Below are 22,535 nucleotides of genomic sequence, written 5' to 3'. Positions count from 1 at the left end.
TCTGCAGAGAGAGATAGAACTAATTCCTTCAATTTCTTTTTCTTCTCTTACCCCTATAAGCTAGCATTATTCGTACAATATTGAGTAACGGTGGTGATCATGGGCATCCTCACTTCCCCCCTGATCTTACTGAGAAGGCTTCTAGCTTATCCTCATTACAGATAATGCTTGCTGATGATTTTAGATAGTTTACTACTTATCATATTAAGGTAAGCTTCATTTATTCCTGTGCTCTCTAGTGCAAGAATGGGTGCTATATTTTTGTCAAAAGTTTTTTCAGCATTTATTGAGATAATCATGCAATTTCTGTTGTTTTTGTTATCCATATGGTCAATTATGTTGATACTTTTCCTAATATTGAACCAACCCTGAATTCCTGGTATAAATCCTCCCTAGTTATAATAGATGATCCTTGTGATACATGAGAAAGATTTACTTTAGTGAGGAGTTCAAGAACATGCCTTAATTTCCCTACTAAAATGAATGGAAATAGAGGTGTTTTTAAAAAATTATCATTAATTTATTTATTTTTAGTTTTCAATATTTACTTCCATATGTTTTAAATTTTTTCCACCTTCCTCCTCAAGATGGCCCGAAATTAGATGTAGGCTTTACATATACACTCCTATTAAACACATTTTCACATTAGTCATGTTAACTGAAGAATTAAAATGAATGGGAGAAACCGAGAGAAAAACAAAATGATACAAAATCGCAAAAAACGTAACACGAAAGAAAATAGTCTGCTTCATTCTGCCTTCTGTCTCCATAGTTCTTTCTCTGGGTGTGGACAGCATTTTGCATCATGAGTACTTTGGAAATGTTTTAGGTCCCTGCATTGCTGTGAAGGACTGAGTCTATCCAGAAACAATCCTCACACACTGTGACTGTTACTATGTACAATGTTCTGGTTCTGCTCCTTCACGCAGCATCAGTTCTTACAAGTCTTCCCAGGTTTTTCTGAAGTCTACCTAATTCATCATTTCTTATAGTACAATAGTATTCCATTACATTCATACACTACAACTTGTTCAGCCATTCCCCAGTTGATGGGCATTCCCTCAATTTCCAGTTCTTGGGCACCACAAAAAGAACTGCTATAAATATTTTTGTACCTGTGGAGCCTTTTCCCATTTTTATGATCTCTTTAGGATATAGCCCTATAAGTGGTATTGGTGGGTTAAAGGATATAAACATTTTTATAGCCCTTTGGGCATAGTTTCAAATTGTTTTCCAGAATGGTTGGATCAGCTCACAGCTCCACTAACAATGAATTAGCGTTCCAACTCTTCCACATCTTCTCCAACATTTATCACCTTCCTGTTTTCTCATGTTAGCCAATCTGATAGGTGTGATGTGGTACACATCAGAGTTGTTTTCATTTGCATCTCTCTAATCAATAGTGATTTACAGCATTTTTTCACGACTATAGGTAGCTTTAATTTCTTCCTCTGAAAACTGCCTGTTCATATCCTTTGACCATTTATCAATTGGACAATGACTTGTATATTCTTGTAAATTTGACTCAGTTTTCTATATATTTTTAGAAATGAGGCCTTTATCAGAGATACTAGTTGTAAAAATTCTTTCCCAGTTTTCTGTTTTCCTCCTAATCTTGGCTGCATTGACTTTGTACAGAAACTTTTCAATTTAATGTAATCAAAATTATCCATTTATATTTTACAATGTTCTCTCTATCTCTTGTTTGTTATAAATTCCTCCATTCTCCAGAAATCCTACAGATAGAAACTATTCCTTGCTCCCCTAATCTGTTTTATAGTATCAACTTTTATATCTAAATCATATACTCATTTGTTCTTTATTTTGCTATACAGTATCAAATGCTGGTGTCTATGCCCAGTTTCTGCCATACTATTTTCCAGTTTTCCTAGCAGTTTTTCTCAGATAGTGAGTTCTTATCCCATAAGATAGATTACTGTAATCATTGACCACTATATGTCTTCTGTACCTACCTAATCTATTCCATTGATCTACCTTTCTATTTCTTAGCCAGTTGCTGCTTTATAATACAATTTAGGATCTGGTATGGCTAAGCCACCTTCCTTAGAATTTCTTTTTATTATAGAGCTTTTGTTGACAGTAAAATAGAATATTGGAAAGAGAGACTATCTTAGGGTCTAAAAGACCTGAGCTCAAATCCCCATCCTCAGATGCACACAAGCTATTTGACCCTGGGCAAGTCAATTTACTTTTCAATGTCCCTGAAAGCGTTCTAAGTCTGTAGAGAGGCAGCATGCCTCACTAGATTCGGCACTGGACCCAGTGTCAGGAGTACCTGAATTTAAATTTCACCTCAGACATTTACTAGCTCTGTGACCATAGGCTAGTCATTGAGCCTTTCTATACTTCAATCTCATCTTCAAAATCAAGGCATTGGAATTGAGGGCCTCTAAGGCCCCCTTCCACCTCTAAATCTATCATTCTATAAGTTGCAAAACAGCTCTTGATCTGCATTGGAGATGTCTTCATCCAGGTGTAGTTTCCTTCTCCCTCCCCTCCTTCAAATATTCAAATCATTGTAGCTAGGTGCTGGGGACACAAAGATAAAATAACATTGTCCTTATGGAACTTACATCCTACCAAGAAAGTTATGATATGTACATAGATCAACATGAAATCAAATTTAGATAAGGGGTTCTTAACCTAGATGCCACAAATCCCCAAGAGGTCAACATATATATTTCAGGAGGTCTGTGAACTTGGATGAGAAAAAAAAATATAACTTTATTTCAATATAATTGGTTTCCTTTGGAGTCCTATGATTTTATTTTACATATTTAAAAACATCATTCTGAGAACAATTCATAGGTTTTACCAGACTACCTGAGGTTCCAGAACACAAAAAAAGTTTTTGATCAGGACAGTGTCATGATCAGACCTGTTGTATTTTAAAAAGATGATTACAGCATCTATGTTAGTTACCAATGGGAGAAGAAATAAAATGGAATCTATAGAGACTATTGGAATAACACAGATGATAAGTGATGAGTTCTTTAGATCAAAGTTTTACCTTTCAGACTTCTTCATATTTAACACTGTTGTTATTATACATAACATTGTTCTTTGGGTTCTACTCACTTCACTCTGCATCAGTCCACGAAAGTCTTTCTATGTTTCTAGATTGAGGCTGGTATAAATGGGGAGATGTGAAAGATATGGAGATTAGAAAATTGTTTGAAAGTGAGGGTAAGGGGAAAGGAAAAGTCCCAGATGGCTCTTAGGTTTCAAATTTTGTTGACTAAAAGGAACATTGTGCTATTCATAGAATTAGAAGGATTGGAAGGAGAGCTAGTTTATGAAGGAACATAATGTGAGGTATTCCAGGGTGTAACAGAAAGTCCATTATATTTGGAATCGTGTTCAAACCCTACCTCTTCCACTCATGACCTTTGTGACCTTTGGCTAGTTGCTGCATCTTTTGGGGCCTCAGTTTTTTCATTCAGAAAATAATAGATAGGACTAGATAATCTTCGAGGGGTTTTCCATTTCTAAATTTATAATACTATAGTCCTATGGAAATTTTAATCTGCACATGTTGAATTTGAGATACCAGGGGGACATTTAAGAGGCATCCAAGCGATGGCTATCAGTCAACTGATAAACATTTATTAAACACCTACTATATAACAGTTACTATGCTAGACACTGGTAATACAAGAAGAGGTAAAAAGACAGTTTGTGCTCTCAAAGAACCTTAATGAAGGACACACAACAACAATAACAATAATCCATTGAGAGAGAAAACATGCAAATGAATACACACAAAGCAAACTATATATTGGGACAAATGTGAACTAACAAAGCAAAAGCACTCAAATTAAGAAGGATTGGAAATAGTTTCCAGTAAAAGAAGAGATTTTAGTTGAGACTTAAAGGAAGCTAGGGAGATCAGTAGGTGGAGCGGAGGACAAAGAGTATTCCAGGCATGGGGGAACAGCCAGAGAAAACACCCCGAGCAGAGAGATAGAATGTCTTGTTCATGGAATGGCCAGGAGGCCAGTGTCATTGGATCAGAGTACATGTAGGGGAATAAAGTGTAAGAAGACTGAAAAGGTAGGGAGGATTTAGGTTATGATGGGCTTTGAATGTCCAAGAGAGCATTTTGTACTTGATTCTGGAGGCAACAGGGAACCCCTGGAGTTTGTCAAGTAGGAGAGTAACATGGTCTGACTGATGTGATCTTTAGGAAAATCACCTTCTTAGCTGAATGGAGGATGGATTGGAATAGGCAGAGACTTGAGACAGGAAGACCCACCCACCAGCAGGCTATTGTAATAGACCAGGTGGGAGGTGATGAGGGCCTGAATGAGAGTGGCAGCAGAGTCAAAGGAGAGGGTATATCTGAAAGATATTGTAAAGATGAAATCTAGATTGGCTATGGGGGTGAGAGAGTGAGGAGATCAGGAAGACCCCTAAGTTGTGAACCTGGGAGGATGAGTCAGGACTAGACTTCAGTGGAGAGGATAGAGTTGAATATTGTGATGTGATTGAATTTGTTGAAAGGGCTAGGCTTGCCCCACAAGAGATCAAAGAAAGAGAATTGCTTTAATCTGCATTTCTCTAATTAGTAGTGATTTGGAGTATTTTTTCACATAACTATTGACAGCCCAAATTTCTTCGCCTGGGAACAGCTTGTTCATATCCTTAGACCATTTATCACCTGAATAATAGTTCTTTTTCTTATAAATTTGAGCCAGTTCCTCATATAACTTGGAAATGAATTATCAGAGAAACTTGCTGCAAAGATTTTTTTTCTTGTTCCCTCTTATAGTCTTAGTTTTATTAGATTCCTCTGTACAAAAAAACTTTTTAATTATATACAATCAAAATTTTCCATTTTATCTTTTAAGATCCTCTCTGTTCCTTGTTTGGTCATGAAATTTTTTTCTATCCATAGATCTGACAGGTAACCTTTTTCTTTTTTTATTTGCTTATTAGGTATGACCTTTTATCTCTAGACCACATATCCATTTGGAGCTTATCTGGTAGAAGGCGTGATGTATTGGTCTAAATCTAATTTCTTCCATCCTGATGTCTAATTTTCCCAGAAAGTGAAATATGTGTTCAGTAGCACAAGTCTCCTGGGAGTCTTGCTAGGTGATACATTATTTTTCATTTATCATGTCCTAATATTTTGTTAATATGTGCTTATGAGTCTTTTGTAGTTTAGGCATTTCTTTGTCATAGAAAAAAAGTAACTGCCCTATATCTGATATTTATGACTTTGTCCAGAGAATACCTTTCAAAAAGGGATTCTATTAATGGTTTGGGGGGAGACCCTAAATATGAGCTATGCACTTTAAGACATATTCTCTGGAACTTTAAGTTGGGGCCATAACAAATCAGAGAGTACAAGAAAAAGTCAGAAACCCCTTTCTTTTTTTTGCTAGAAAATTCTTTTTTTTTTTATTTTTTTTATTTTTTTATTTTTTAATGTTTAACAATCACTGCCATACAATTGAGATTTTATCCCCCCCCACCTACTCCCCACTACCCCCCTCCCTCCCCACGACTGCATACAATTCTGTATAGATTCTACATATACTTTCCTATTGAGTATATTTTCACTATAGTCATGCTATGTAGTCAGACTAAAATAAATGAAAGAAATCGTATAACAAATCAGAACATGATACACAAATACATACACATACACAAACATGATCTGTTACATTTTGTGAGTGACTTCCATATTTCTTTCTCTGAGTGTGGAAGGCATTTTGCCTTGAGAACCACCTTTGGGATTTTTTTTTTTATAAGAAGTTTTTGCGTTATTACAAAAATCCAAGTCTACCAGAAAAAACTCTCACACACTGTGGTCGTTGCTGTGCACAAAGTTCTCCTGGTTCTGCTCCTTTCACTCAGCATCAGGTCATATAAGTCCTTCCAGGCCTCTCTGAAGTCTTCTTGTTCATCATTTCTTATGGCACAATAGTACTCCATTACATTCATATACCATAATTTATTCAGCCATTCCCCAATTGATGGACATCCCCTTGACTTCCAGTTTTTGGCAACTACATAGAGTGCTGCTATAAATATTTTTGTACATGTGGGACCCTTTCCCATTTTTATGATCTCTTGGGGATATAGTCCTAGTAGCGATATTGCTGGGTCAAAGGGTATGCACATTTTTGTAGCCCTTTGGGCATAGTTCCAAATTGCTCTCCAGAATGGTTGGATGCGCTCGCAGCTCCACCAACAATGAATTAGTGTTCCAACTCTCCCACATCCTCTCCAGCATTTATCATTTTCTTGTTCTGTCATGTTTGCCAATCTTATAGGTATGATGTGGTACCTCAGAGTTGTTTTGATTTGCATCTCTCTAATCAATAGTGATTTAGAGCATTTTTTCATATGATTATAGATAGCTTTAGTTTCTTCCTCTGAAAATTGCCTGTTCATATCCTTTGACCATTTATCAATTGGGGAATGACTTGTATGATTATACATTTGGGTCAGTTCTCTATATATTCTAGAAATGAGGCCTTTATCCCCGAGCTTAGCTGTAAAAATTCTTTCCCAATTTACTACATCCCTCTGGATTTTGGTTGCATTGGGTTTGGTTGTGCAAAAATTTCTCAGTTTAATGTAATCAAAGTTATCCATTTTGCATTTCATAATGCTTTCTATCTCTCCTTTAGTAAAGAATTCTTCCCTTCTCCATAGATCTGATAAATACACTATTCCTTGCTTCTCCAGTTTATTCATGGTATCAATCTTTATACCTAAATCATGTACCCATTTGGACTTTATTCTTGTGTACGGTGTCAGGTATGGGTCTATGCCTAATTTCCGCCACATTGTTATCCAGTTTTCCCAGCAATTTTTGTCAAACAATGAGTTCTTATCCCAGAAGCTGGGGTCCTTGGGTTTATCAAACAGAAGGTTGCTATATTCCTTGACTACTGCATCTTGAGTGCCAAGTCTATTCCACTTGTCTACCTCTCTGTTTCTTAGCCAATACCAAGTGGTTTTGATAATTGCTGCTTTATAGTACAGTTTGAGGTCTGGTAGCACTAGGCCACCTTCCCAAGCATTTCTTTTCATTAGTCCCTTTGATATTCTGGACCTTTTGTTTTTCCAAATGAATTTTGATATTATTTTATCCAGCTCTAGAAAGTAATTGTCCGATAGTTTAATTGGTATGGCACTAAATAAGTATATTAATTTAGGTAGAATTGTCATTTTTATTATATTAGCACGGCCTACCCATGAGCAACTAATGTTTTTCCACTTACTTAAATCTGACTTTATTTGTGCAAAAAGTGTCTTGTAATTGTGTTCATATAATCCCTGGGTTTGTTTTGGCAGGTAGACTCCTAAGTATTTTATACTGTCTACCCTAGCTTTAAATGGGATTTCTCTTTCTATCTCTTGCTGTTGGACTTTGTTGCTAATATATAGGAACGCTGAAGATTTGTGTGGGTTTATTTTGTAACCTGCAACTTTGCCAAAGTTGTTTATTAATTCAAGTAATTTTTTACTTGAATCTCTGGGATTCTCTAGGTAAATAATCATATCATCTGCAAAGAGTGATAACTTAGTTTCTTCTTTGGCTGTTCTTATTCCTTGAATATCTTTATCTTGTCTAATTGCTACAGGTAACATTTCTAGTACCATATTGAATAATAGTGGTGATAATGGACAACCTTGTTTCACCCCTGATCTTATTGGGAATGCATCTAGCTTATCCCCATTGCATATAATGCTTGCTGAAGGTTTTAGATAGATACTGCTTATTATTTTATGGAAAGTTCCCTTTATTCCTACGTTCTCCAGTGTTTTTAGTAGGAATGGGTGTTGTATTTTGTCAAAAGCTTTTTCTGCATCTATTGAGATAATCATGTGGTTTTTGTTAGCTTTGTTGTTGATGTGATTGATAATGCTAATAGTTTTCCTAATATTGAACCAGCCCTGTAGTCCTGGTATGAATCCTACCTGATCATAATGTATTAATCTCGTGATAAGATGCTGTATTCGTTTTGCTAAAATCTTATTTAAAATTTTTGCATCTATATTCATTAGGGAAAATTGGTCTATAATTTTCTTTCTCTGTTTTGTCTCTTCCTGGTTTGGGTATCAAAACCATATTTGTATCATAGAAAGAATTTGGGAGGACTCCTTCTTCCCCAATTTTCAAAAATAGTGTATGTAGAATTGGAATTAACTGTTCTTTAAATGTTTGATAGAATTCACTTGTGAATCCATCTGGCCCTGGAGATTTTTTCCTAGGGAGTTCATTGATGGCTTGTTCAATTTCTTTTCCTGAGATGGGGTTGTTTAAGTATTCAACTTCCTCTTCTGTTAATCTGGGCAATTTGTATTTTTTAAAATATTCATCCATCTCATTTAGATTATCGAATTTGTGGGCATAAAGTTGGGCAAAGTAGTTTCTAATTATTGTTTTAATTTCTTCCTCATTGGAGGTGAGTTCACCCCTTTCATTTTTAATATTAGTAATTTGATTTTCTTCTTTCTTTTTTTTAATCAGATTGACCAAAGGTTTATCAATTTTATTAGTTTTTTCATAAAACCAACTATTGGTTTTATTTATTAATTCAATAGTTTTCTTAATTTCAATTTTATTAATCTCTCCTTTGGTTTTCAGTATTTCTAATTTGGTATTTACTTGGGGATTTTCAATTTGTTCTTTTTCTAGCTTTTTCAACTGCAAGCCTAAGTCATTGATCTCCTCTTTCTCTATTTTATTTATGTAAGCATTCAAAGATATAAAATTTCCCCTAATAACTGCTTTTGCAGCATCCCATAAGTTTTGGTATGTTGTCTCACTATTGTCATTCTCTTGAATGAAATTGTTGATTGTTTCTATGATTTCTTCTTTAACCCAACCCTTCTTTAGAATTAGATTATTTAGTTTCCAACTGATTTTTGGTTTCTCTTTCCATGGCCTTTTATTACATGTAATTTTTAATGCATTATGATCTGAAAAGGATGCATTGATTATCTCTACCTTTCTGCACTGGATTGTGAGATTTTTATGTCCTAGTACATGGTCAATTTTTGTAAATGTTCCATGTACCGCTGAAAAAAGGTATATTCCTTTCTATTCCCATTTAATTTTCTCCAAAGATCTATCATATCTACCTTATCCAGAGTTTTATTTACTTCCTTAACCTCTTTCTTGTTTATTTTGAGGTTGGATTTATCGAGTTCAGAGAGGGGGAGGTTGAGGTCCCCCACTAGTATAGTTTTGCTATCAATTTCTTCCTTCAACTCCCCCAACCTCTCCTCTAAGAATCTGGATGCTATACCACTTGGAGCATACATGTTTAGTAATGATATTGCTTCATTGTCTATGGTGCCTTTTAGCAGGATATAGTTTCCATCCTTATCCCTTTTGATTAGATCTATTTCTGCTTTCGCTTTGTCTGAGATTAGGATTGCTACTCCTGCCTTTCTTACATGAGCTGAAGCACAATATATTCTGCTCCATCCTTTGACCTTTATCCTATGTGTATTCCCCCATTTCAAATGTGTTTCTTGTAAGCAGCATATTGTTGGATTATGGCTTTTAATCCATTCTGCTATCCGTCTCCGTTTTATGGGAGAGTTCATTCCATTCACATTCACAGTTATGATTACAATCTGTGTATTTCCCTCCAACCTCTTTCCCACCATTTGTGCTTTTAGCTCTCCCGTCTCCCTTCCCCTCCTCAATAGTATTCACTTTTCTCCCCCTCCTCCTGCAGCCTTCCCCTCCTTCTTTTAGCCCCCCTCCCTTTTACTCCCCTTTACTCTTATTGCTTCTTTCCTCCCTTTTAGCCACCCTCCCCTTTCTTCCCCCTTCCCCTCCTACTACCTATAGAGCTAGTTAGGATTATCTACTTAAGATTATTGTTCCCTCCTTTGAACAAATCAGATGAGAGTACCTCTCAAACAATGCTCATCTCCCTCCCCTCTTTCCCTCTACTATAGTTTTGTACTTCTTCCTGTGATATAATTTGCCATTTTCTGCTTCCCCCTTTTCACACCTTCTATTACAATCCCTTCTCATACTTAAATCATATTTTTGACATGACATCATTTACTTTATGCCCGTTCCCTCTACATATATCCCTTTTATCATAATAGCTGCACAATTCTCAAGATTAACAGGTATCATCTTCCCTTATAGGGAGGTAAACAGTTTGCCCTAATTGAGTAGCAAGTTTTTGTTTTTGTTTTTTCCCCTCTGTTTACCTTTTTATGATTCTCTGGAGACCTGCATTTGAAGATCAAATTGTCTATTGAGTTCTGGTGTTTTGGTCAGGAAGCTCTGGAAATCCCTTATTTCGTTGAATGACTTTCTCCTTGCCTGAAATGTTATGCTGAACTTTGCTGGGTAGTTGATCCTTGGTTGAAGTCCCAACTCCTTTGCCTTATGGAATATTGGGTTCCAATTCTTTCGATCTTTTAATGTAGAAGCTGCAAGGTCCTGTGTGATCCTGACTGTGTGTCCTTGATATTTGAATTGTTTCTTTCTGGCTGCTTGTAGTATTTTCTCCTTCACTTGATAGCTCTGGAATTTGGCAACTATATTTCTTGGGGTTTTGAGTTTGGGATCCCTTTTGGGAGGGGAACGGTGGATTCTTTCGATGACTATTTTGCCCTCTGAGTCTAGTACTTCTGGGCAGTTTCGCTTGATGATTTCCTGGAAGATATTGTCCAGACTCTTTTCTTCATGATGGGTTTCTGGCAGGCCAATAATTCTTAAATTTTCTCTCCTGGATCTATTTTCCAGGTCAGTTGTTTTTCCAATTAAATATTTTACATTTTCTTCTATCTTTTCATTCTTTAGATTTTGTTTGACTGATTCTTGTTGCCTCATTGAGTCATTAGTTTCTACTTGCCCAATTCTAATCTTCATCGTATTGTTTTCTTCAGTTAGCTTTTGCATCTCCTTTTCCATCTGACCAGTTTTTCCCTTTAAGGAGCTATTTTCTCCATTTAATTTTTGTAGTTCTTTTTCCATTCGACCAATTTTCCCAGTTAGGTTTTGGGTTTCCTTTTCCATCTGATCAATTTTCCCAATTAGGTTTTGGGTTTCCTTTTCTGTTTGATTAACTCTTCCTTTTAGGGAATTATTCTCTCCAGTTAATTTTTGAATTTCCTTTTCCATTTGTTCAATTTTCCTTTTCAGAGTGATGTTCTCATCAGTGAATTCTTTTTTTATAATTTTAAAATCATTGACCAGTTTTTCTTTTATATCCTCCTTCAGACGTTCCAGGTAATCTAGTTGTGCTTGGGAGAAATTCATAGTCCCATCTGAGGTTTCAGATGGAAGTACAGTCTCAGCTCTGACCTCTTTGGTGTTTGTGTTTTGGTCCTTATCCCCATAGAAAGATTCTATGGTTTTTTCACTTTTCATCTGCTTTTTCCGATTCATGATGTTGGCTGAGTGTTGTAGCTTCTGGTTCTTTCAGTCAGAAGGTACAGATCTTTAAGTTGAGCTGATGTGTGTCTAGGCTAAAAGCAGGCTTTTTTTTTTGTTTCCCAGATCAACCCTGGGGTTAGCTTGTTAGGTGTGTGGGAGGGGTGGTCTGGTCTCAGGAGATCTCCTCAGCTGACCTGAGGCAAAGGCAAGGTCAGGGGATGGTGATCCCAGCTTCCCTATTGTCTTCCCTTTTCCCCTGGAGGGCTGGGGCACGCCTAGAAGCTAATGCGTGTTCCCACCCCTCCTGGGGCTTGTCTCCCCGCTCTGAGGCTTGCCTGGGTCTCAGTGCGAATTTTCTCTGCCCTGGGTCGTCTGTCCTTCCAGATCGCCTCCGCCACAGTAGGAAGAATCCCCCTTTGCTATTTTTCTAGCCTCTGGTGTTATGAGACTATTTGCCCCCTTCTTCTGTTCCCGCTGATCCAGGATTTATCTGGGGAAGAATTTTATGGTTCTTTCACGGTCATCAGGGGGGAGGAGAGAGCATTTACTGATCACTCCACCATCCTAGCTCCTGGAAGTTCAAGTAGGTGACTTACCGAAGTTTAGTCTTCAGGCTGAAGGTTTCAAGGGCTGCTGCGCTGATATCTGGCGCTCAATGGCTCTCACCAACTCGGTTTGGCCTGTCTCCTGCTCCGCTGGTTTCACCTGCCACTCTGGGGCTTCTCAGGTCCCTTCTGCCCTGCTGCGCTGACCGCGCTGCACTGTGCACTGGGGGCTTACCCCTGCAGAACAGATCCTTCCCGTGGACCTTCCAGTCCAACCTGGGCTCCGAATCTGTCTGTCACCCACTGGATTCTACACCTCCAAAGTCTGGTCAGATTCTCCTTTCAGAGATATCCAGAGGAGTTTGTCCAGGAGCTTAGGTGAGTCATTGCTTTCACTCTGCCATCTTGGCTCCACCCCAGAAACCCCTTTCTTTATGGTCAAACTCCCCCAGGACTATATGAGTTTATATGAATCCAGAACAAAAACCCTTGTGAATCAACAGACATTTATTTTATGTATTCATTTCCCTTGTGGGAAATCTCTTCTCCTCTTCTTCTCCATCCTCCTATCCCCACCCCAGGCCCTGAGTTCAAAAGCCTACTAAAATGCCCAGCACTTTGCTAGCCATTGTGATAATTGTAAAGAAGTATGTGACATAGGTTCCTGCCTTGCGTGGGAGATAGCCCCTTCCAGTATTAAAATAAAATAGTATTTAATCAAGTACTAATTTCATTCTAATCAAAGATCAAAATATGCCCTCTACAGAGAATCAGTGCTATGGACTCAGTGCCAGGGAGAGAAGATAAGTGTGGTCCGGAGCTATCGTAGAAGTTCTCCTCAAAATAGGTTAAGGCTGGAGATAGACTTTGAAGGATTAATAAGACTTCAATGAAGTCCAGGAGGGCATTCTAGTTGTATGGCACGAACTCCTCCTGTTCTAGATCCTACCCAGAAGTAGGGGAGAGTGAACCACAAACTTACAGGACTTGAAAATGGAGGGGTAGCTGAGACTCCACCAGAGTCCAGCACTATGGGCCCGAGACTAATGACAAGTTGAGGGGATGGGCAGAAACAAGTCAAACTTTCCTGTAGCAAAGAAGTCAGTAAACCCACATCTGCTGGTGTCATCTGTGTGAACTCAGTACGGCAAGTCACATAACCTCCGAAAGCCTCCTTTCCTCCTCTATAAACTAGAAAGTGTGATGGAACCAACATTATACCCCCTTACCCCTATCTAGGCTCTGCCAATTTTTCTTTTAAGCCATGGAGACATTCCTCTAGATCTGGTAGACTTAGGGGACTAAGGGTTCAGACTGTAGGCATCACCACCTCATCTCCTGAGTACAAAGGATCCAGGAGGAGCAGGAGGGCCTCCTTGGTGTTTGACTGGTAGACTGAGATGGGAATTTGACTCAGCTGAATCAATTCAATGGGTTCTCAATGTCTATCCTTGTTGAATAATAGCTTTCTCCTGCTATGGCCAGTCAATCTTCTTTCATTAACTGTTGAATAACTTACAAGTGTATCATTTTGTTCCAATATAGAACCTAAGCTACCAGTCAGGCCCAGTCCAGAATAAGGTAGTTGGGAGCTCTAAACCTATTTTCTATGAGGATCAGAGGCAGAAGAGCACATCTGTAACATTGGAAGATGTGTTAGAGGGCTAGTCATGATGGAATACAAGAGAAAAAAATCCAAGCAGTGAATCAACACATCAAGCAAGAGAAAGAAACTTGGACAATGGATGAGAGCAGTAATAGGGATATGAATTCAAAGCAAAGCAGACACAGAGAACAGAGAGCCTTAAAGGTCAAGGGAAGAATCTGGACTTCATTTACCACCCTGTGGGGTGCTGGAGAAGGTTTTGTAGCAGGATAGCACTGTTTGGGGAAATCAACAAGCATATATTAATTTTTAATTAATTATTCCTGTGTGCTAAGCAATGGAGACAGTCTCTGCCTTCAAGGAACATACATTCTGATAGGGGAAGATACACAAAAGGAAGCTGAAAAATATAGAGAGGAAGGTGGGAGAGGTGATGAAAGAAAAGAAAAGGGGGGCGGTGTTGAAGTTTGGGAAGTCAGAAGCACAGCTAGGAATGAAGGCTATCAGTTCCCAGACTATACCAAAACAGAGGCCCTGGGGAGAACTCACCAATGGGAGAGGGGGGCCAACATGTTGGATGGATGAGAAGGCTATATATATATATATATATATATATATATATATATATATATATATATATATATATCTGAGTTCAAATTCAGTCTGTGTCACTTATTATCCCCCCATGTGACCTTCAACAGGTGATTTACCTTGTGGGCTTCCATTTTCTCATCTGTTTAAAAAACAAAACAAAACAAAAAAAAAGCGTTTGAACTCTGTGTTCCTTTGTTCTATGGTGATACCTGTGTGTAGTGGAGAGAGTACAGGGTTTAGAAGCAAAGAACCGAACTGTTTCTGCCAGCTCAGACAATTCCCTCAAATTCTCTGGACTATATGGATTTCTAAGGTCCTTTGTCTAGTCAAAATCTATGATCTAAAAAAATAAGAGAGCTGCATTTGATCAATTCTAAAGACCCTCTAAGCTCTAACTTCCTTCTATGCCTTAACCTGTTTAACAAATAACTTGCTGTTTTACATATGATTTTTTTAAAAAAATCTGTTTAGTGAGAGGAATTTGGAATCCATATCCCAGTTGCAGTCCTGCCCCATTTGTCTCAGGTACAGCTAGTAAAAAACAGCTTTGCTCATGATGTTAGAAAACTGGGTTGCAACCTTACTGCCTAGACCTGGGACTTCCTAGTCTCTGCAGCATCATTGCACTGCCTGGTGCATTAGCATTAAAAATTATGGTGATAACATGATGTTCTTCAGAAAGAAAAAGACTCAAAGCCAAAAAGCCTCCTTTCTCTTCCAGGAAACCTGAGGAGAGGTAATTTAGATGCAGGGTATAACCTGACACATGGATATATTGAATAAGAGCAGTTCACACCAGCTGGGATTTCAGTAGGGGAGAAAAACACTTCTCTCACCTTCTACATGAGCCAGTAGATAAAAATGATTTGACTATTTTCTATAAATTCCATTTTAAGGGTGTGTTTAAGGGGGAAAAATGGGACCCACAGGAGAAAGGGCCAAGTACCGGAGCAGATTAAAAACTGGCTTTGAAAGGGAGAAACCTTTCAAACAGCAGCAAAATCTGGGGAGGAAGGTGAATTTGCCTGCCTCTGGGATCTCAGTGGATACAAAGGGATTTAATGCCCCTGCAAGTGATAAAGATGTTTTATTGGTAAGCTGGTTCACAGTTGGTAGATGCCTCCTTTTTTATTTGGTTGATGGGAAGGAGGGAAGACTTCAAGAAGTATATTTCCACACACTCTGGGTCACTGGGAGGCAAAATAGCAGAGGGAATATAAGGTTTTGGTGGGAATGGAAAGAGGAGGGAAGAAAGGAGAGAGCAGTTCACTTCCTCTAACTGAGCATTTCATCCCTCAGCAAGTCCATCATGAAGGTGTCTGTCTAGTTAAATGACTGCCCAAGGTCCTCTGAATCAAAGGATTTAGAGTCTAAAAGGTCTTCGAAGGTCATTGACCCTCATTTTACAGAGAAGGAAGCAGAGACCCAAAAGGTGAAAAGTCATGTCCAAAGTTCAAAGAGAAAGTAAGTAGGAGAGCTACTTAAAATTGAACTCAGATCCTTTGATTCAAATCAGATGTTCTTCCAACCATACCACAGCAGCTGTATCTTGGGAGAAATAGCTGCTACCATCACCTTTCCTCTCAGGGCATTCATCTGAGGTGACCCTAGTCCTGTGCCACTTCCTTGTCTCTGATGTGAGGGCCTTTCAGTTCAACACACTATGGAGTCACATAGCTAGTAAGTGGCAGCATCAGGCTGGTGCCCCGAGATTCTTACCCAGAGCCATTGCCAAGGGACGTGACTAGGAGGAAAGAGCAACTGAATTTAAACCATGGTTTTATAAGACTGATGGTGAGGCATGCCTCCCTCTTCTCAACACATAGGTGCTGGACGATATATATGGGAGCACGTCAGAGGCTAGGCAGCACAGTAGATAGAATGCTAGACTTAACGTCAGTTAGTCTTGAATTCAAATTGAGTTTCGGAAACTTGCTAGTTCTGTGTGATCCTAGGCATTCCTTAGAGGGGTCTGCCTTGGCTTCCTCATCTGTTGGATGGGCTAAGAATCAAATGAGGAAATACTTGTAAAGTACCATATAAATGCCAGCTATTGTTGTTATTGGCACTAAGAGCTCGGCTGTGTTATGGAATATTTAAAAAATAACTTTTTTTACAGTCTTATGATTTGAAGTCCTTGATTTCACCTGAATGAAAATACTAATCACCTGACACTATCTATATCATACATATATACTAATCTATGAATAGAAGATTTAATCAGTGCCAAGGAGATAGTGTCCTACTCCAGAGTCCTTGGTTTTCTTGGAATCAAAGACCTAATTATAGTTTGGTTCAAACAGGGAGAGAATTTGATTCCCTAAATAAGAGAGACAGAGAAGGAGAGGACATGGGGGGAAGTGGGGGAAGAGGGGAAGAGGGGAGGAGGGAAAAGGGGAGGAGGGGAAGAGGAAGGGAGGGGAAGAGGGGAGGAGGGGAAGAGGGAAGGAAAGAGGGGGAGGCGGAGAGGGAGAGAGGGAGAGGCAGAGAGAGAGAGAGACAGAGACAGACAGACTGTTGTTTATGGTGACAGTCAGCAAGCGTTTATCAGTTCTATGTGCCATGTACTGTGCTAAGTGATGGTGAGACAAAGAAACAGACTCTGCTTTCAAAGAGCTCACGTTCTAACATGAAATGCAGCATGTAGCTAATTCGGCACACATAAGATATCTAATAATGCAGAGGAGATGGACGGTCATTTCAGAGGAGAAAGCACCAACAGCTGCGAGATCAGGGAGGGCCTTCTGAGCAATGTGGGACTTTAGTTGAGTCTTGGAAGCCAGGGAAGCTAAGAGGTAAAGAGAAGGAGGTGAACTTTCCAGGCACTGGAGATGGCCAATCAAAGGTACAATCAGGGGATGGAGGGTCAAGTTTGATGAAAAGAAAATAGACCAGTGTAGTAGAATCACAGAGTTTGTGGAAGGAAGAAAAATATAAAAAGACTAGAAGGGGAGGAATGGGCTAGGTTAAGAAGCACTCTAAATATCATTGTATTTTAATTAATTCAACTAAGTTGAATCTCTTTGTACATACTTAACCAGACTGAAAAAAGAATTGTTTGGTTGCAGAAAAGTATTTCTCCAAAAGCATCCCAACGTTAGCATTACTATTGTTCTGTTGAAGCAAATCAAAACCCTAAACCTAAGCTATGCCTTTTTGTTTCATATTTTTTCAAAATGTTTATTTTAAACATTCCTTTCTTTTAAAAAATTATATTCCAAATTCTCTCTCCCTTCCATCCCTCCCCCACCTGTCAAGAAAGCAAGTAAAATGATATATGCATGTGAAATCATAAAAAAATTCCATATTAGCCAAAGTACAAAAAGATAAAAAAGGAAAGGAAGTGAGAAAATTATACTTTTGTTTACACTGAGAGTTCATCAGTTATCTCTCTAGAAGTGTATAGCATTTTTTCATAAGTCCTTTGGAATTGTCTTGGATCACTGTATTCAAAGTCACTAAGTCTGTCACAGTTGATCATCATTATAAGGTTGATGTTACTTTGCACATTGATATCCCAGTTCTTCTCACTTCACTTTGCATCAGTTCATATAAGTCTTGTCATGTTTTTTTTTCTGAAATTGCCTCCCTTGTTATTTCTTATAACACAATAGTACTACGTCACAATCATATGCCACAGCTTACTCATCTATTCCCCAACTGATAAGCATCCCCTCCAATTTTCAATTCTTTGCCATCACAAAAAGAGATGTTATAAGTATTTTTGTCTGTTTCGGTCATTTTCCTTTTTCTTTTTTTTTTATCTCTTTGGGATATAGCCTAGTAGTGGTATTGCTGAGCCAAAGGACATGCACCATTTTGTAGCCCTTAGGGCATAGTTCCAAATTGTTTTCCAGAGTGATTGGATCAATTCATAACTCCACCAGTTGTTTAAAAGCTTATTTTTCATCATTTCCACCAGCCTTTGTCATTTCTGATAGGTGTGAGGTGGTACCAAAGAGTTGCTTTAATTTGTTTTTCTCTAATCTAAATTGTTTTTTTCTAGTGATTTAGAGCATTTTTTCATATGATCATAGATAGCTTGAATTTTTTCTTCTTAAAACTTACTTTTCATATCCTTTGATCAATTATCAATTGGGGAATGGCTCTTATTTTTATGAATTTGATTTACTTTCCTATATATTTGAGAAATGAGGTCTTTATCAAAGAAACTATAAAAAAAAATTGATAGTAATCTTCATTATCTATTGTACCTTTCAGCACAATGTATTTCCTTGATTATTTCCTTTAATTAAGTCTTTTTAAGACTTTTGCTTTGTCTGAGATCATGATTGCTATCTCTGCCTTCTTTACATTAGCTGAAGCATAATAGATCCTGCTCCAGACCTTTATTTTTACTGTTTTGTGTTTCTGTTTCAAGTGTGTTTCTTGTAAATAATACATTGTTGCATTCTGGTTTCTAATCCACTCTGCTATCTGCTTCCATTTTATAGGTGAGCTCATGCCATTTGCATTCACAGTTATGATTACTGACCCTGTATTTCCCTCCAACCTCTTTTCTTCTGTTTATTCTTGTCTCTTTTTATTCTGTCTCTCCTCAAGTCAGTTTGGCTTCTGACCACTGCCTCCATTCATCCGCCCTCCTTTTATTATTCCCCCCTACCATTTCTCTTATTTACCCTCCTATTTTCCTATTGGGTAAGATAGGTTTCTATGTCCAAGTTTGTGTATGTATGTGTGTGTATACATACAAATACACATATGTACGTGTGTATATGTGTGTGCATATGCCTCACTGTAGCAATTCCAACGTGTGAGGTTCAAACATTACCCCGTTCCATCTTGCCCTCCATTGTAAAAACTTTTTTATGCCTCTTTTATGTGAAAAAAATTTCTCCATTCTATCACTTCTTTCCCCCTTCTCCCAATGTATCCCTCTTTCTCACCCCTTCAGTTTTTCTTTTTGAAATCATCCCAACATAATCAACTCACAACCATGCCCTTTGTCTACACAAATTCCTTTTAACTGCCATTATAAAGTTCTTAGGAATTACATACATCTTCCCACATATGAATGTAAATAGTTTAACTTTATTGAGTCTCTTATGATTACTCTTTCATGTTTAACTTTTTATAGTTCTCTTGAGTCTTGAGTTTGAATGTAAAATTTCCTATTCAGCTCTGGTCTTTTCATTAAGACTACTTGCATATCTTCTATTTCACTAAATATCCATTTTCACCCTGAAGTATTATGGAGACAATTCTGACTTTACATTAGCGTACCATCCTGTAGACCGCTACCTAAAACAATTTTGACATAATGCAAATTTGCCCATGGATGTAAGGAAGGGAGAGAAAGAGGCAAGAGGGGGACCATATACCCATGGAGAGAGGCAGCCCATACACAGAGGTTAGAAAGAAGTCAGAGCAGGGAGAACATGTGGGGGGCAGATGTGTGGGGGCTGGTCATGGACAGAGATAGGAGAAGACATGGGGGCCAGAGACAGATGGATGGGAAACAAACACGTGGGCAGTAGGTAGAGTGGGGGCAAATATCTCCTCTCAGCACTAGTCTCAAGCCAATCCCCCATTTGGTGGTGGTGGTCTCTCCACTCATCTGTTGTTCTGCTTTCACTTGATTTTTTTTTTTAAAGGTATTTTTTTTTTTGGTAGGGGTGGAGGTGGGAGGCCATGGAGTACCGAGTCAAAGGACAGGAGCAGAGAGAGAGCACAGTACTGTGAAGTAAAGTTAACTTAGGTACTTGTTTGGAATATGGATTTCTTTCAGAATTCTTTAAGTAAAGTATAATGTGTGTGATACAAATTTATATAAAGCAAAAACTGTCTGTACTCAGTTTTGCTGGGTAGGTTATTCTTAGTTGAAATCCTAATTCAGAGGTGGGGAGCCTGCAGCTTCAAGGTCACATGTGGCCCTCTAGGTCCTCAAGGGCAGTCCTTTGACTGAATCCAGATTTCACAGAACAAATCCCCTTAATAAAAGGATTTGTTCTGTAAAACTCAGACTCAGTCAAAAGGCTATACCTGAGGATTTAGAAGGCCACATGTGGCCTCAAGGCCACAGGTTTCCCAGCCCTGTCCCTAGCTCCTTTGCCTTTCAGAATATCATATTTCAAACCCTCTGCTTCTTTAACATGAAGTTGCTAAATCTTGTGTGATTCTGACTGTGGCTCCAAGATATCTGGTTTCTTTCGGGCTCTTTGCAATATTTTTTCCTTGGTATGAGAGCTCTGGAATTTGACTATAATATTCCTGGGAGTTTTCATTTTGGGATGTCTTTTAGGAAGTGACAGATGTATTCTTTCAAATTCTATGTTACCCTGTGGATGCTAAGATATTAGGGCAGTTTTTCTATATGATTTCTTGAGATATAATGTGAAGGATTTTTTTTAATGATAGCTTTCAGAGAGTCCAATAATTCTAACATTCTATCTCCTGGATCTATTTTCCAGGTCAGTTGTTTATTCAATGAGATACCTCACATTTTCTTCTATTTTTTGTCTTTATCTAAAGTTTCTTGATGTCTCATGGAGTCATTAGTTTCCATCTGCCCAATTCTAATTTTTAACTAGTTATTTTCTTCTGTGAGTTTTTATACCTCTTTTCCCATTTGGTCAGTTCTGTTTTTAAGGTATTATTTTCTTCAGTATTTTTGTATCTCTTTTACCAAGCTATTAATTCTCTTTTCATAATTTTCCTGCATTACCCTCATTTCTTTTCCAAATTTTTCCTCTATCACTCTGTAAGAGTAACACCCCAACATACACAGGGGGACCTGCTATCACAGGTTCTTAGATCTGCATTCATAAAAGGAAAGGCAAGTTTTGAGGGGTCAGCAATCACTTTAATCAAGCACAGGTATCAATCCTTTAACCAAGCACACGTATCATTCAGCTATTTCAGAGGAGTCAGGATTTGAAAGAAAATATAGAGAAATTAGAAGTCAAAAGACATGGCTTCCTCTGTCTGACCATAATTCAACAGACAGGTACAGCTGTCTGACCAGTTATCAGAGGGGAAAGCATGACATCTGGGTTCTCAAAACTGGGGGGGCTCCTTAGTGGCTTCCCAGAGTTCTCCTCTGGCACTCAAACCTTCTTACCAAAACTAAGCCCCAAAATAAAACCTCACCCTCAGAGTCTTTATACACACTTTTTAGAGCCAGAAGGTATCACAATTCTTGAGAACACCAGTGCCTCATTAACATTAGCCATGGACCTTCTTACAAATCTTCCTAAATCACATTTAAATAGGGGCATTATACTTCTTGATTACACTAAAACAGAAACAACAAAAGATCCTACTTTACTTACCACTACACACTCCTGTCTCTTTCTTAAACTCTTCCAGAAACTCTTGCTGGGCTTGGATCTAAATTAGCATTTTCTTTGAGACTTTGCTTGGTAAGCTGCTCTCAACATTGTTCTTTTTCTGAGTTTATATCTTGGTCTTCCCTGTCACCATTGTAGTTTTTTATGTTCAAATTCTTTTTCTCATTTTTCCAGCCTAGAATTTGAACTTTATGCTAAAATTGTGCTCTGCTCACCTTGGAGGAGGGGTTGGGAAAACACTATCTCAAGCTTCAGGCTTTTTGTGCTGTTTTCAGAATTCCAGGGATCTGCAAGGTTTTGGTGCTTCCAAGGTGGTATGATCTGGGGATAAGTGTGGTCACTGCTCCCTTGGTCTGTGCTCTGATGCTTACCTTACTCCTCTGCAGCCACAAGCACTAGTTGCCTTGGAACTGCAACTAGGATCCCTGCTCCCAACTGCAACCCAGAACTGCTTATGGCAAATGGTTTCCAATTAGCACCAGTTGCACCCAGTGCCACCAAAGGGTCCCTCATAATCTCTTTTTGACCAGGTGTACAACCCCCTTGCTATCCCTGAGAAGAGAGGTCCTGAAGCTACTGCTTTCACAGTCACCTCCAAGGCCCACCAAGGGTATTGCTGCTACACTCCAGACCAGCCCCCACAGACCTCTCTTGCTGACCTCCAAAGTTGTCTCAGACCGGAAAAATGTCTTACTCTGACCTTTGGTTCGCTCTGCCACTCCAAAATTTTAAGTGTTATTTTAAAGTTGTTTAGAAGGGACTATTGGGAGAGTTCAGCTGGGTGGATACTGTACTCAGTCATCTTGCCTCCACCCCACTGTTATGTAATTATTATAAAATGTAAATGGACATTGCTTATACAAAAAAGAATTCCAATTAGCAGGGAAAACTTTTGCCATTTGGACCACTTAGTAATGTCCTTTTTCCCTTTTCCTAGTCAAAGCCACCCACCTTCTTCAACTGGAAATACCCTAAAACTTGCAGCCTGGGGCCCTTCCTATGTGGCCTTCTACAGGAGCTTAACCTCTAGAGCTAGTTTCCTCAGTTATGCAATGGACAGCACTTGTTATGCTATAGAGGGG

The sequence above is a fragment of the Notamacropus eugenii genome, chromosome 5, assembly GCF_028372415.1.
Source record: "Notamacropus eugenii isolate mMacEug1 chromosome 5, mMacEug1.pri_v2, whole genome shotgun sequence".
Lineage (NCBI taxonomy): Eukaryota > Metazoa > Chordata > Mammalia > Diprotodontia > Macropodidae > Notamacropus > Notamacropus eugenii.
Note: the sequence above shows the minus strand (reverse complement) of the source record.